The sequence below is a fragment of the Lactuca virosa genome, chromosome 8, assembly GCF_052849685.1.
Source record: "Lactuca virosa cultivar CGN04683 chromosome 8, Lactuca_virosa_CGN04683_v6, whole genome shotgun sequence".
NCBI lineage: Eukaryota > Viridiplantae > Streptophyta > Magnoliopsida > Asterales > Asteraceae > Lactuca > Lactuca virosa.
The window spans coordinates 252,096,737-252,108,706 of NC_136433.1; positions in this window are offsets into that span (position 1 = coordinate 252,096,737).

Sequence of the window (11,970 nt, forward strand, 5' to 3'; positions counted from 1 at the left end):
TCTTCGTCCAGTAGTCTGCGGTGAGGATTGATCCAAGAGTTTATCAAGGATTCATCCATCATAGTATCAAAACTGCATTCTCTCCATATAAGCTCTACAAGTTTGGCTGCCTTCCAATCGTGTTTCCTTTGGGTGGTGGCAGGAGAGTCAGTTGAGCTTGGAGATGACATGTGCTCAGCCAGATCTTTGAAGTGAGGGGGATTCTCTGGCTTTTGAGGAGTGACCTTCTCTTGCGGTGGAGTGTTATGGGGTGGAGTATGATAAGACGGTTGCGGTGAAGGCTGCGGTGTAGGAATTTTTTCTATGATGATGGGGGGAATCTGATGTTGTGAGATGGAGTGATCAGAGTGGTGGACTTCTTCTTCTTCACTTTGATGGACTTCTTCTTCTTCACTTCCCCCTCTTGAGGAATTCAATGAAGGTGATTCCTCAAGCCATTTCTTAAGGCCATCAACCTTGGCAAAAACCTCTTGAAATTGAGCTTTGAGGGCTTCGGCCAACTGTTGATTATTGGGAATGGGGGAGCTGAAGAGTAGCCTGTGTATTTCCTTTGTGAGCTGGAGGATCTCGGGACCATGGAAGTTGGAGGATAGGGATCGTTGCAGTCTGTTGATTGTTGCTTGAAGAACTGAGATAGTGGACTCATACCCAGTGTGAGTCTCAGCTATCAGTTTCTGAGACTGAGTGGCTTGATCCGCAATGGCTGCTTGGAGATCCTTTTTGATTGCGGTCACCTCAGTGATGAGGCGTTCCGGAGCAGCCATAAAATCCTTGTGATCTGCTTTTCGGTTGTTGTCAAGGGACCGGATCCCCATTTCTACTTTGAGAGAAATTCTCTCAGCAGCCAAGCGTTCCCTTGTTTCCAGACGCTCTATACGTGCGATCAGGGGCGGCGGTCCCTGGGTGTCTTCTGGTTGTGGTTGAGTTGGCTTGACCGCAGCTAAGATCTGATCGACTTTAGCTTGTAAGCTCAGAAATTCTTTCCTGGTGACAACATTCTTCTTCTTTTTCTTCTTTTCTTTGGGTTTAGAAGTCGAATGTTGAGAGCCACTGGATTCCTCTTCCTCATCGAACATCATGAGGTCATCATCAGAAGGACTGGGCTTGTTTACCTCCTGAATGTCCTCATCATCAAGACCGAAGGTGGGAGCAGAACTGACTTCGATTGCGGTTCCTTCGTCTTGTGATTCATGGACCGTTGGAGTTGGAATTGGATTTGGAGTTGGAGTAGGAGTTGGAGTTACTCTGGAGGTACTTGCACCTTCACCTGTTGCATGAGCTTTAAGGACTGTTTCCGCCATCTCGGTCATCTAGTCTTGAACTTTTAGAATGGTGGCTACGGTATTGGCATTATTGATTGCGTCTGCCCAATACCGTGCCACTGACTGGATTTCTTGCTCTTTTAGCTGTTGCTGCTTGATCTGTTGTTCCTTGCGGGCTTGGAATGCCCTTCTGAAAGCGGCATATTTCTTCCTGTCTGACTCGGTTACTGGAGTGTAGCGTAACCATGAGTCGTTTGATTCATCTCCGTCAAATCCTTGGAAACGCACCGAAGTGTCCTTCGGGTCCACAGATCCTTGCACGTTTGTGATCACCATGCCTAAACCACCTGCTGCGGATGTAAGCAGAGTAGGATTTCCTGAGCTTCCTTGGTCTCCTTGACCCGTGGTCAAGTTTGGTTTCCTATCCTCATCAGAATCACTACTAGGTGTGGTTGCGGTTGGTTTGATTTTACGTTTCTTGGTGGGTGCGGTTCGTTTGGGAGCATCTTTCTTGGGTGTTCTTTGTTTCTTCTTGGTGGCCAATTGCTTTCTTCTTTGAGAAAGATTGGAAAGAGTAGTGGCAGAAGGGATTGCGGTACCTTCAGGGTTAACAATTGCGGATGGGTGTTGAAGAGGCGGGGTAGGAGGGTATGGGGCAATACCTTCCGTAGCCTCAATGTGATCTGAGACATCAGCAGTCTCAAGACCAAGTGTGGAAAGAATGTGGGTAGGGAGTCTGCGGATAGGTCCAAAAATAGTTTGATCAGAAGAGGGATTGTACCTTTTGAGATTCTTAGTGACAAAGAAGTTGATGTCACTGCCCATGTCGATTCCAGCGTCCGCATGAAGGTCTGAAATGCAGAGTGACCAGAACCTTGCAAAAGTGAGCTCGGTTGGGTTCTCCCTTGGGCTCTCTTTGGGAATGTATTGAAGGAAGTCGTCCCATAGGATCTGCCCGTAGTTTACATCGTGTCCTGTGAATATGCTCCACACAAGCTCCAGAAACTTGAGTCCCATATTGTCTATGCCTCCGGTTCTGCCGGATAGACAGCGGATGATGAAATGGCATACAAACTGCCAAACCGCAGGCAATTGATTTTTCTTGAATTCACCAATACCTCCAATTGGTTTCTGATACCCCATTTGGTAAAGGGCAGAGGTAACGTCCGCCATGGAAGGAGAGAAAATCGTGATGGATGGATGAACCAGAAGGTTTATGGCTGTAAGAAACTTTTCATTGGACAGGATGACCAAGGAATCGTTAGTTAGGTTGAGGTGAACTTCTTGAGGGTTTTCGATTGGGCGATAAGTGGAGAATGCACATTTGAAGAGGGTCGAGACTGGAACAACATCTGTAAAAGCGTCGAAAGGGCCAAACAGAGGGTGATTCTTGAGAAACTTGATCATCAATTTGGTTGGAGCATTGTATGAAGAATGATCTTCAAACACTGCTCGAAAGTTGCTTGAAGCAATCGTTGGAGAGTCTGAACCGGTAGGATTCACAGAGCCTGAAACCTTGGATTGTTTCTTTGATGCACCTGATTTCACCATTGTAGGAGCTTGAGAGAAGGAGTAGAAAATAGAGTTCTTGAAGGATTTGAGAGGGAAGGTTCGATGTTCAGAAAGCGTAAAGTGATTTTGGGAAGAAGATGGGTTTATAAAGGGGTGAAATTTTTTTAACCCTAGGTAAAAGGTAAGGATAAGGTAAAAACGTCATTTGGGGTTTGGAGGGAATCTTTGAATTGGGGATTAAATCTCAGCCACAAATAATGAAACGGTTTAAAAAAAGATTTGGGAGATTTACTAAAAGAGGGTTTGCATTTAATGAAAAGTCAGACATCTATCAATGTGTCAGGTGATCGTGGGGTGAGGGGAAAGGAAGTTGTAACGGATGGGACGTGCTGGGGAGAGGAAAAGACAGATTAAGGATGAGTTTATGGAAAAACGTTCTTTTTGTCATCATACCTAAAATAGGTCTGACACAAGGTTTATTCAGAAAGAGAATGGGACAGTTTCTAAAGGGAATGTTTTTTTGTTTTTGAATTTAATGTTTTATTTAATGAAGGATCATTAAATAGCACATAAAGATTCAAGGGTTGATGAAACAGTTGAGAAGTTATCAAAATGATCGCGGATGGAAACGTCATTGCGGATGGAAACGTCATTGCGGATGGAAATGATGAATGTCTGCAGTAAGGAACTGAGGAAAGCACTTGTACAAAAATTAGTAATAACAAACAATAGAGACCCATGAGAGATAAATATGATATATGGTTGCGGTACCTAGACTGCGGTACCAAAACCATCTATCATGAGTAACTCTCAGTTAGAACCGCAACGGAGACCAAGGATGGTCTGCGGTATCTAACAACTCACAAAGAATTGCGGGTCTGGATTCATCATTCCTAACATTTGCAGGAAGGTGTTAAGTTTTGTGGAGTCGAGCGCTTTTGTGAACACATCAGCAATCTCTTCATGAGTATGGACAAAGATGAGTTCAATGTTACCTTTCAAGATGTGGTCTTTGATGAAATGATACCGTAGTTCAATATGCTTAGTCTTGGAGTGCTGAATTGGATTGTGAGAAATAGCAATAGCACTTTCAGAGTCACAGTAGATCGGTATCCGCAGCATTCTATACCCGTAGTCCATTAGTTGAGTTTTCATCCAAAGAACTTGAGAGCAACAGCTGGCTGCGGCCACATACTCAGCTTCTGCGGTAGACAGAGAAACACAACTTTGTTTCCTTGAGGACCAACTGACGAGTCTTCCGCCCAAAAATTGACATCCTCCTGAGGTACTTTTGCGGTCTAATATGCATCCGGCGTGATCCGCATCTGTGAAAACTTGCAGGCTGAAGTCATTGCCTGCGGGGTACCATAGACCAAGAGATTTGCTTCCTTTCAGGTACCGTAGAATTTGTTTGGCTGCGGTCATATGTGACACTTTTGGGTCAGCCTGATACCTTGCACATACACCAGTAGCAAAGACAATGTCTGGTCGGCTTGCGGTGAGGTACATTAGAGAGCCAATGATACCTCTATAAGTCTTGTGATCCACAGGTTCTCCTGAGGGATCAACAGAGATCTTATAACCGAAGGCCATGGGGACCTTGGCCAAAGAACAGTTGTCCATAGAATATTTCTTTAACAGTTCGGTGGTGTATTTTTCTTGATGAATGAAAATTCCTTGTGGGATTTGTTTTACTTGAAGACCTAGAAAGAAATTAATCTCTCTATTCATGCTCATTTTGAATTTTTTGGTCATGAGCTTAGCAAATTCATTCACCATTTCTTGATCAGTTGATCCGAAGATGATGTCGTCCACATATATTTGAACAAGCATAAGGTGGTTACCATTTGCTTTTCTAAATAACGTGGGATCAATCACTCCTCTCTTGTATCCGGATGATACAAGAAATTCAGAAAGAGTCTCATACCATGCTCTTGGAGCTTGCTTCAGACCGTAGACTGCTTTTTCAAGCTTGTAGCAGTGGTCTGGGAATTCAACATTTTCAAAACCTGGAGGTTGCTGAAGGTAAACCTCTTCTTTTAGTTCCCCATTGAGAAAAGCACTCTTAACGTCCATTTGGTGTACCTTAACGTTCTTGTGGGCTGCGTATGCTAGGAAGATCCGGATAGCTTCCATGCGTGCTACTGGAGCATACGTTTCATCGTAGTCAATGCCTTCAAGTTGACTATACCACTTTGCAACTAGCCTTGCCTTGTTTCTGACTACCACACCAGATTCATCCAGCTTGTTTTTGAATACCCATCTAGTGCCAACAATAGAGTGACCACGTGGCTTCGGAACGAGCTGCCAAACTTTGTTTCTTTGAAATTCTTCTAACTCTTCTTGCATTGCAGCTATCCAGTCAGGTTCGAGCAATGCTTCTTTGATCGTTCTGGGCTCTACCGAGGACATTAATGCTGCGTAGTGGCAGTGATCAGATAGGTCCTTGGAAGATCGAGTCTGGATACCTGCGGATGGGTTGCCAATGATTTGACCTGGTGGGTGGTCCTTCGTCCACACGTGTAGACGGGGTTGTAGATGATCAGCAGCTGCGGTAAAGGGAATATCTTGAATATCAGAAGAATCTGCGGTTGGAGATGGCAGTTCCCCCTGGACTTGTGAACAACCTGCTGAGTCATCTTGGTTTGTTGGAACGAGAATGGAATTTTCTTGAGCAGTTCGAAGAGGTTCCCCCTGGAATGCGGATGGGAGTTCCTCTGGAACCTGAGAAGGTTCCCCCTGGACTGCGGATGGGAAAATGATGATCCTTGGGTCTGTTCTTGTGTCAATATTCTCGATGTGTTCATCATCCGAATCCGAAGATACGTTCGATGGTAATGATTCTCTTTGGATGGGAATTTGAGCAACATCAAGTACTGGAACCTCAACGGTTGTTGCTTGATCCGAAGTAGAGCTTTTCCCCTCAACCGGAGAGGTGAAAGTATTGAGAGATGCTACTTCAGATAGAGATGGTCCAGAAACATCAGCGTGTTGTTATTGATCTGCGGGTGACACAAGAACTTCGGATAGTTTCGCCGTTTCAACAGGATCAAAAGGATCATCATAATTGACTTCAACTAGATTTAAAGGACCTGAAGAGACAGGGATATCGCTTTCCATGATTGCGGTGGTTTCAGTGGATGGAGGGGCGCTGCGGATGTGAGAATCATCAAATTTCACATCGAAGCTTTCAATGATCAGCCTTGTACGTCTGATGAGCACTCGGTAAGCAACCTTGTTAGTGGAATAACCAAGGAAGATGCCTTCATCAGACTTCGGTGCAAACTTGTTAAGCTGATCTCGGTTGTTGATCACGAAACATCTACACCCAAAGATATGAAAGAAGCGAACATTTGGCTTGCGATTGTTAAGGCCCTCATATGGTGTTTTATTGAGGCGTTTGCACACAATGCTTCGGTTTTGGACAAAGCATGCGGTTGCTACAGCTTCAGCCCAGAAGTAGAGAGGAAGGTGTGCGAAGTTGAGCATGGATCTGGCTGCTTCTACTAGAGTGTGGTTCCTTCTTTCTACTACTCCATTTTTTTGCGGTGTGTAGGGGGCTGAGAAGTTGTGAGAGATGCCTTTGGACACCAAGAAACTGTTGAGAAGATGATTAGTGAACTCGGTTCCATTATCACTGCGGATTCTTCTTACTGGAAGCTTGATCTGAAGTTCGATCTCTTTGATGAAGTTGATGAAAATCTGCGGTGTTTCTAACTTGAGTCTGAGGAAGAAGACCCATGTGAAGCGTGTATAGTCATCTACAATAACCAGTATGTATTTTTTATGATGGAGACTGGCTACGGTAGATGGACCGCAGAGATCAATGTGCAATAGCTCCGGTGGTTCAAAAATTGAAGAGTCCATTACCAGAGGGTGACTTGCTTTGGACTGTTTACCACATTCACAAGCCGGACAGAGAGTATCATTGCTGAATTTGAGAATAGGGAGACCTCTGACTAGTTCTCCTGTGACCAAGTTGTTGATGTACCTGAAGTTGAGATGAGCTAGCTTGCGGTGCCATAGCCAGCTGCCTTCGGATACAGCTTTGGATAGGAAGCACAACTGCGGTCCGCCAATGATCAGAGAGACATCCAAAGGGTACATGGTACCTTCGGATTGGGATTTGATCAGGCATGTGTTCCTATCATTTGTCATTACGTAGCAAAACTGATCATCAAATTCAACTCGATGTCCTGCTTTACATAGTTGGCCAACACTGATGAGATTGTGTTTAAGGCTTTCTACATAAGCAACTTTCTGAATGGAAAAGTTCCCCATAGTGAGAACACCGTAACCTCGGATGACCCCATTCGCATTGTTGCCGAATGTGACATTTCCACCATTGCATATAGGCCTGAAATCCCGAAGGTATTATAACCTTCTGGTCATGTGCAAGGAGCAGGCACTGTCAATTAACCATTCATCTTCTTGTTCCTCCTTGCACAAAGCCTGAGAATTACACGGTTAGTTTAGGCATCCAAATTAGTTTGGAGTCTGGGGCAATTGGTGAATTGCAAAGTGATGCATGGACCGAGGTTGCAGGGACGGGTCTCTTGTCAACTTTTAATCCTAGTCCTGGATGTTTGTGCAGAATTGGAGTGTTGTGAGTTTTCGAAAAAGTACGAGGTTTCTGACTTCGACTAGATTTGACATAGGATGAAATCTTTTAACAACTACACTGACATTTACAAGAAGAGATTTTGTCATTCGCTCTGACATTATTCTTGGTCAGCGGTCTATAGGATGAATTGGACTTGTTACCGGTCTGAGGTTGGTGATTCCTGACATGAGTGGTGTTGGATTTTGAAAAAGTTTGTTTTTGAAAAGGTTTAGCACGTGCAAATCTTTGAGTCCTTTTCGGTGGGTTTGGTAGGATACCCTTCCACTTGTTGAAGTTTTGACGTGACTTTAAAAGTGTTGGTGTGGGTAAAATACCTTTCCATTTAGGATCATTTGAGGAATAGACCTAAAAACCATTGTTTCGAAAAGACTGAACACCCTTTTGGGTTGTGTCAGAGAGAATAGGAATGACTTTTGAAGCTGGACTTTCCTTTTTGTTTGTTTTCTTGGAGGGAGAGTTTTTTGAAAAGTAGTGTGAGAAAACAAATTTTTCTGGACTCTTGGACTTTGGAATTCGACATGCTTCTTATTTTTTGAAAAGATTTGTCTGTTTGTGCCTCGAGATCTAATTTCCTCTTTGAAGGCCTTTTTGGCCAAGGATTTTGGTGAACAGCAGTCTCTGTTGTTCAACTGCGGTTTCCTGGAATCTTTTGAGATTTTGTAAAAACGAGGACTTGAGTCATCAGAACTTGAGGATTCTGGGATTTGAGAGCATTGACCTACTTCAAAGTTTTCTATGGGTAATTCGTGATGAATTATTTGAAGAGTGGCAGAACTTTTGTTTGACGATTGCGGTAGAGATGACTTGACTACCGCAGAGTAAGTCTTAGTTGGGACTTCAGTGGGACATTTGTGGGACATTTGACTACAGTGTGAAACACTGCGGTCTGAGGACAGAGATGGGAAGTCTTTCGAGACTTCGGGGCCCTCAATGACAATTTCTTCATCAACTACGGATGAAGTTTGAGAATTTGGATAAATGGTGCCACAGATAGGAATTTGATCACATGTGTGACCCGAAACCTCAGGCATAATTTCCTCAATGACACAATTATTGCTTAGATTGTGCAGTCTACCGAAGTGAGTTTTGATATCTTCGGGAAAAGTCTTGTCATTGACTGGGAAATGAAATTCTCGGTCTGGAGGAACATACAGTCTGTCTTTGTTGAACCGGGGTGAGGAATCCATTGCGGTAGGATATCCATTCGACCAACCCAAATTGTATGTGTTGTCTACGGTTCCATTGTTTACCAAAAATTCAATAGCTTCACTTTCATTAAACAATTTTTCAATTAAGAGATTTAAGCGTACAATTTCTCTCTGAGCTAAATCTCTCTGGTTCAAAGCTATCTCTAATTGGGTTTCACTCAACATTCTTGCATCTTTTTCTAACTCTAAGTCCTTCTCTAACATAGCCATTTTGAGTCTTTTGTTATCCAGTCGTCCTCTCACATGGAACATCTCTTGGGACGCAATGTTCTTCTCATCTAAAGCTTTATTATAGTCTGTAAGGACGGCAGCACAAGTGTCATTAAGATCATCTATGTAGGGTTGACAGTCATGCATGTTATAGTTTAGAGTTTGGATCATAAGTTTTACCTGTTCGACGATGCTTAGAGTTCCATCCTTTGCCATGTAGCAGTAGTTTTTGTTCATCATTGTAGACCCATCATCATCCGCAGTTGCCAACATGCAGATTTTCCCTTTTCCTTTGACACTGCTGATGGCTTCATCTTCGTCTCTGGATGACCAAACTTGATGGTCTCTTTTGACATGGGCTACGTATGCCCTTGCCTTTTCCTTATCTTCTAACTCTTGATCCATTCTAAGGTAGAATGCTCTGTCTTTTACTACATTGGCCTTACAATCTCTTGCAAAGTGATTCTCTTTGTTGCATTTGTGACAGATTACAACATCAGTTTTGTCTTCTGAGGGAGTACCGGAGTCAGTGGTTTGAGGAGACTGCGGTACCTCCTTTGGTTGATTATTTTGAGATTGTGGTGGTGGATGAGAACTTTTGGGATATCAAGGATGGTTATTCTGGGAACCGAAGTTACGGTTGAATGGAGGTTTGTTGAACTGCTGATTCTTGCGGAAGGAAGGAGGTGGTAGACGGTTGAACTGTTGGCTAACCAGAGCAATAGCCTTCTGAAATTCTTCTTCATCGTCATACTCTGAGTCAGCTTCGTATGACTGCGGTGAAGTGTCATACAAGGAAGAGTGAGGTGACTGCGGTGGAGCTTGTGCTATGAGAGCAAGTGGTCCTTCGAAGTCAGCACAGTCTTTGAGTACGGTGGATTCTTGTGCTTGCAGCTCTCCATAGAGCTTGTAGAGTGACAAAGAGTGAATCTTTCTATCGCCTTGGACTATCATCTTAGCCGTAGTCCAATGTCTTCCCAAACCATTAAGAAACTGAAGATTTGTTTCATGGTTACTGCGGATGGTGCCTGCATTGGATAACTTGGTGACTATCAGGTTGAACCTTTTGAAGGAGTCTTCCAAACTTTCGCCAGTATGAGCTTTGAAGTTGTTAAACTCATTGAGTGCGGTAGTAAGCGTCTTGTCTTGTGCTTGTTCTGAGCCTTCGTACAAGTTCTTGAGAACATCCCAGATCTCTTTTGCTGATTTGCAGTTTATGATAATATCGAAGTTGTCAGGAGCAACTCCGCAGGAGATTTCATAAAAAGCAACAGCATCATTTTCCATTTTATCGAGATCATCCTTGGTGGGACGGTTCATGACTGGTTGACCTCCTCCTAGTCTGGTTGTAGCGCCGTCAGTTTGGACTGGTGTAAGGACTGGGACATCTGGTCCTTCTTCTACGGATCGCCATACATCTCTACCAAGTCTCCTTAGGTATCTTTCCATTCTTTGTGACCAGTGATGATATTCATTTGCTACCAGTATTGGGGCTCGGTTAGAACCACCAACACTGTTGGAAACGTTCAGAGATAACGATTGTGCCATTTGAAATTTTTTTTTTTAAAGAAATGAGCTTTAGTGGTATAGAAGGCCCTTTGAAAAATCAGAGTTCCGTTTTCAAAAAGCAACCACTATGGCTCTGATACCAATTGTTGAGAGAAAAACTTGGAGACACACTTGAACAAACGTTAGAACAAGTGGATTGCGGAATAGTTAATCTCGAAGGATCTAAAAGCTCAACAATAATATTAATAAGTTATAGTTAGATAGTTAGAGAGTTAGTTGCGGAAAAGTAAAGAAATAGAAATGACAACAATTGTTATATCAAGTATACACATAAGTTGATTCATAACAAGGAATACATTCAAACCAAGTTAATAAGGAAGATCAAACTTAGTGATTAAGTCACAGAAGACTTGCTCCGGAGAGAGGTTATAATCAATTATGTTCTAGGAAGAAATGAGAGTAAGAAGGAATGAGTAATAAGATAGAGAAATAGAAAAGATAACTTAGAGAAATGTATTCAGAATAGATGCGTGAGTTATCCGTGTTTTGAACAAAAGAGAATGAGCTCTATTTATAGAGACTCATGAACTACACTAGATTACATCTCTATGAGTAGCCATGCAAGGCATACTGGACAATATAGTGTATTACAATAAAGACAAGTAAAGTAATCTAGTTGAGTAACTGCGGTAGCAAGAGACTCCGGTTGTGGTTGCTGATGAAGAAGCTTGACTGCGGGTGTTGTATGGCTGCGGTAGCTGAAGTTCAAGAGGGTCACTTTTTATGATTCAACATTTTCTATCATAGCTTAGACCACATCATGGGGATGTGGGTCGAATCACTGAGAGTCAGATAGCAAAACGGGAAATCTCAACGCATAGATAAACATTTAGGATATATCCAGGGGCAACCATTGTTGCTCACAAACTTCTTTTCTTGACATGTAGTAGATCATGCCTCCAAAGAAACGTAACCAACCCACCGGTAAGACACCAATCCTTCAGATGGATTCAGTTACGTTCCAAGCTACTGTCACAGCAGCCGTAGCAGCCGCCCTAGCTGTCCTTAACGCTAACAACACCAATGCGAGTGGAAGTGTTAATGGTAGTCCAAACCCTGGCGTTAACCAACCTCAACAACAAGTGCCTACTGGAAAGGACACCCTTGATCCCCAACCTAACATCCTGAAGCGAAAGTTCAAAGGGAGTTGTTCAACCCAAAGACCTACTGAGAGGCAACGAATTGGGACAGTTAGTACCCCAGTCAGCCCTGATGTTCCAACCCCAACCGTATCTTACTTCGGAAACCTCCCGCACTGCAGCAAATGCAACTACCATCATTATGGAGTCTGTTGAGTGTTGCATTGCACCGATTGCAACAGGAAAGGGCACACCTCCAGCAGATGTAGGACCCGAGTCGAGTTCTTCACTCCAAATGCCAATGTTGGGGATAGTCCAACATGTTACCTCTGTGGTAGTGTAGGACATTTCAAAAGAAATTGTCCAAGGGCTAAGAATGGCAAGGAAGCTCGCTTCGCGAAGACCCCGACTCAACACATTTCTCCCATTACGGATGCTAACACAGTTCAAGTGTGTGACAACCCGAAACTTTTCCGTTATCCTTACTAAATTTCCGTTAATCAAAT